This window comes from Pinus tabuliformis, chromosome 4_2 (assembly GCF_031772625.1).
Source record: "Pinus tabuliformis cultivar Carrire ecotype Pingquan chromosome 4_2, CPIR1, whole genome shotgun sequence".
NCBI classification, from domain to species: domain Eukaryota; kingdom Viridiplantae; phylum Streptophyta; class Pinopsida; order Pinales; family Pinaceae; genus Pinus; species Pinus tabuliformis.
Window position 1 is genome coordinate 1,118,846,628 of NC_142304.1, and position 5,573 is coordinate 1,118,852,200.

The window sequence follows — 5,573 nt, forward strand, 5'->3', positions numbered from 1 at the left end:
CCAAAAGAATGAAATAGAAAAAATCATCAAGGAACTTTTGGAATCAGGTGTCATTCGTCCCAACATTAGTCATTATTCATCCCCAGTGGTCATGGTGCTCAAGAAAGATGGGGAGTGGCGGATGTGTCCCGACTTTAGGGCCCTCAATAAGTTGACAGTCAAAGATAAATTTCCCATCCCGGTGGTTGATGATTTGCTGGATGAACTCAATGGGGCTCAATTCTTCACTAAGCTGGATCTTCGCTCATGCTACCACCAAATTCGCATGAAGGAAGTCGACATCCCCAAGACTGCTTTCAGAACTCATGAAGGCCATTATGAATTCCTGGTTATGCCATTTGGTCTTTGTAATGCCCCCTCTACTTTTTAGAACCTTATGAACCACATTCTCAAACCATATCTCAGGAAATTTGTCTTGTTTTCTTCAATGACATCCTCATCTATAGTTTCACTTGGGCCGCACATCTTCAGCATGTAGATCTACTCTTGCAACTGCTCCGCAAGCATAAATTATTTGTCAAGATGTCCAAGTGTTCGTTTGGCATGGCAGAAGTAGAGTATTTGGGCCACATTGTGGGGCGTGAAGGTGTCAAGGTGGACCCCAAAAAGATCCAGGCAATGCAGGAATGGCCTCAACTTAAGACCTTGAAGAGCTTGAGAGGATTTTTGGGTCTCACAGGCTATTATCGTAAATTTGTTCACAACTATGGTTGCATAGCGAAGCCCCTCACCCAACTCCTAAAGAAAAATTCATTCTTCTGGAAAGAGGAAGCACAACAGGCCTTTATAGCTCTAAAAAATGCCATGTGTTCCACTCCAGTCTTAGCACTACCTGACTTCACCAAATCTTTTGTCATTGAATGTGATGCTTCGGGTACAGGTATTGGGGCAGTCTTAATGCAGGAAGGGCGACTGTTGGCCTTCACAAGACAACAACTCAGTGGGAGGAATCTGGTCCAATCTACCTACGAGAAGGAAATGATGGCCATCTTACATGCAGTCGAGACCTGGTGACCTTACTTATTGGGGCGACGTTTCCAAATCCGCACAGATCATCACAGTCTTAAATATTTTTTGGAGCAACGCCTATCCTCCCCACAACAAAATAAATGGCTAGCCAAAATGCTGGGATATGATTATGAGATCATTTACAAGAAAGGGAAATACAATAGTGTAGCAGATGCATTATCTCGCCAATTTGAGGAGGAAAGTACTCTGCTAGCAATTTCCCTCCCCATTCCAGAATGGATTGAAGAGGCTCGCAGGGAATGGTTTTCACACCCCGGGCTCTCCCAACTCATTTCTCAATTGCAGGTAGATCCAAATTCCACCAAGGGCTACTCGTGGCAGGATGATATTCTTCGCTGCAAGGACAGAGTCGTAATATCACCAACATCCACCCTCAAAAGTTGTGTTTTGGTAGAATTGCACTCATCTCCCATTGCAGGACATTCAGGCTTTCAGAAGACGTATGCTCGCACCAGAAGATCATTTTTTTGGACAGGCATGAAAAAGGACATCCTTACTTTCATAGTAGAATGTGATGTCTGTCAACGCCACAAAGGGGAAACCGTCAACACACCAGGCACATTACAACCATTGCCCATTCCGGCATCAATTTGGACGGAGGTTTCTATGGATTTCATTACAGGTCTTCCAAAGTTAGGGAACAAGTCAGTCATCATGGTGGTTGTGGACCGACTGTCGAAGTATGCTCATTTCTGCGCCCTACCCCACCCGTTTACACCAACTTTGGTTGCTCAATCTTTCATGGATTAGATCTTCAAATTGCATGGCATGCCCACTTCTATTGTGTCCGACCACGACCCGATCTTCACCAGTAATTTTTGGCAGGAACTCTTTAGAATACAAGGCACTCAACTCAAACTCAGTACTTCCTATCATCCGCAAACAGATGGTCAAACCGAAGCCGTCAACAAATTTCTAGAAACCTACCTTAGGTGTTTCACTTCAGAAAAGCAACACCTTTGGGTATAGTGGTTACCTCTGGCTGAATGGTGGTATAACACCAACTATCATGCCACCACCAAAATGACTCCCTATGAAGCAGTATATGGTCAAGTCCCGCCTTCACCTACTTCGTATCTCAAGGGATGCTCAAAAGTACAAGCAGTGGATCAACTCCTACAACACCGCACAACCATGCTCGCCCATCTTCGAGCGAATCTTCATCAAGCTCAGAACCGCATGAAGCAATAGGTAGACTAGCATCGCTCAGAGCGCCAATTTCAAGAAGGGGATCAGGTCTTTTTACGACTACAACCATATAAGCAAACATCACTCAAGGACAAGGGGTGTCAGAAACTCTCTCCCAAATTCTACGGACCATATCAAGTACTTCAGCGCATTGGAGAAATGGCCTACAAGTTGGCCTTGCCACCTACTGCAAAAATCCATCCAGTTTTCCATGTCTCATGCCTCAAGAAAGTGATCGGGAACAATTGTAGAATTCAGACCAGTCTACCTAAATTGGACGAAGAAGGGTCCATCTGGCTTCAACCCGAACAGGTCCTAGACACACGAGACAAGCAACTGTGTGGCTGCATGATTAAGGAAGTCCTCATCAAATGGAAAGACACCTCTCCGAAAGATGCAACTTGGGAACCAGCCACTATTCTTCAGCAGTTTCCGCAGCTTCAGCCTTGAGGACAAGGCTCGTCTTAAGGGGGAGGGCATGTTAGGGTCCCACCCTAACCCCCTTATTTATGTAATGGGATCACGTCATAGTCAAGAGTCAATAAAGCCCATATTAATAATTGTAAGTGGTTAATCTGCAATTAATGACGGAACCACAGTTAGTTGCAAATGGGCCGTAGTATTAAATAGATGGTATTAATACAACCCACGGTATTGGCCCGTGGTATTGCATGTATGAGTCATATATAAAGGATAGAGACTCCCTGCGAGGAGCATCGTGTCTTATTTTGTAGTCGAGCTCTACTCTATTGGAGGTTCCCCCCTCGAAGAGGCAAGTGAACATTACTCTCTGAATAATAAAATCATTGCTATTTTGTGTTCTGGGTATCTTTTCTTCGCATATTCTGTATTTGGGTATCATTTTGCAAGTTAAGAGCATAACAATGTCAAAAGGTTAAACAATACCATGCACATAGATCCATTCATTTGAAAAATATAAGATTTCCCAACAACAAATAAGCTATCCAATAGTGATCAAAAATCTTAATGAGCTAGCGTTCACTACTCTAGAACAACATATCCACTTTACCAAAAGATCACTAGTACATTTCTGATTTTAATATCAAATTTAGTAGACAAAATTCTAATTGTAACTAGATCAATATTGTAGCTACTAAACTAGATATTTAATTCAGTTTATTGGTGCAGTTTCCCTTACTCCAAGTTTCCACTGTGATGGAAAAGCCTTGGTTGTTTGAGGAATAACAACAACAAGTGTTGCTGCTTCAGAAGTTGATAGGCTACTTCCTTAGATTGTCTTTGGACTGCTTTAGGGAGAAATCCAACACTCAATCAGTGCCCTAAAACACCTTTGTTGTCACTAGAATATTGGCTTACGACCCTAACCTATGACTCTTCAGCCTTGGTTTATGGCTCTTTGGCACTAGTCTACAACCCTGACCTACAACTTTTGCGACCCAAAAAACTTCACTGCTTCAAAATTGATCTGCAACCCTAGGAAGGCCGAATACCTGATTGTTGCTTCTAGAATGGCTTGGTCCTTCAATTTGTATCTTCGCTACCTCATAATACCTCAATTTGTCCAACAACGAGTAACCAACTTGGTTGAAAATGTTACCAGGTTTGTTGGAACAAATATACTTGTTCAATGCCAGATTCCACAATTTGCCAAGACAAAATAATAGAAAAATGAATAAAAAATGATGACTAACAAGGGTGGAATCTTTCACCATCGAAATTAGTAAAAATAAGGGGCCTTAAAACACTTAAAGCCTACAAATCAAGGAAACATATATATTTGATTCAAATCGTTGATGTCAATTTCATTCCAAGTCTCTTTTATTTATAGATTCCTTCATGGGCTCCCAAACGTGAGGGTTGCGAATGCAACCCCTAATTTCGATCTTTTTGGCCCCAACTAACCTAACTTTAACACAATGTTGCCCCAACATTTGAAAAATTGAGTTTTACCTGTTTATCAAGACTATATCCTATGAGTTGGATAGGCTATTTTGTCCTCCCCTAGCCTATCAATTGGGAAAGGACATTATAATCTCCCATTCACTAATGCACAAAATAGCTCTTAGGTTTGTATTTTTCCTCAACAACTCTTTTCAGAGTAATATAAAAGGTGGTAGACCTTGTATCACAAGGCCTCAACAACTCTTTAGATGTATTTCCTAGATATGCTCGAAGATTGGCAATGGTTGATGATGAAGTTTGCAACTGTTTTGGCTCTTCGAATTGTCTCATTGATCCAAGGAAATTTGGCTAAATCATGCAACAATAATCCAAGTAGTGAGTTGCACAAGGGGTTCAATAAATGCTTGTATATTTTCCATGATCATCTTCCCCACACCAACATAGCTTGATGCATTATTTGTGACAATTTGGATCACATTTTTCTCCCCAACGTCTTAAATAGTTCCATCAAAAATTTTGAAAATAAATTATGCAGTTTTCACTTGATACATTGCATTAACTGCTTAGAAAAAATACCCCTCGAGGGCAATAAACAAGCGCATTCACTGGTTGATGACACAAATTTGACCAACCATGATTCAAAATTCTGCATCTTCTATGCTTCCAACATTGTTTAATCTAAACCAACTTGTTTTTCACTCTGTCTCTTGTTTTATTTAGTGAAGTGGTCTTTAAGGCTCGGATCTAGGAGGATCATACCCATTGCCAAAATAAATGGTCTTTTTGAATGCATTTTTAAAATAGGGGTTCCTTGCCACATCAAAGTGAATTGCACATGCATAATTTTTATTTTGCAATAACATCATCAACTTTTTGCCTCTCCACAAGTTTCTCAAACTGATTTAATATTGTGGTTCCAACTATTTTTGTTGGGTTATAACTTGAGCCACCAATGATTGAGGTAGAATGAATAGTGCTTGAGGAAGACATGCCAATATTCCTCTCACCTTTCCAACATTGTAGTTCAATTGTCTTTCTCCACTTCATTCTTTTTTGCTTCTCAAATATCTTAGTATAGCCCTTCAACATCATGTCCACTTCCATTGTTAATATTAAAGAGGTGATCCATTTCTCTTGTTAAAGATTTATTGAATTGATATTCACATAACTCATATGTAAGATCTTCACCTTCTCTTTTGACATATTTCCATGCTACAATAATTGATTTTGGAGGTGCCCATGAAGCGTGAAGGTTTTGCGTTTTTAAATTTTTGTTTGATTAGTATTAATTAGGTCTAAAAATTAATCTAAGGAAAGGACCAAGGTTCTGAGCTATTGATAAGTGAGATTTAGCATCTAAAATATGCGCATTGACGAAAACAAAAAGCACTTGTGCACTGGAATTGAGGTTTGGAACGGAGAACCCTGAAAGCTCTTCCACTCACTGATTACCCACTTGGACGGTTTGCTCC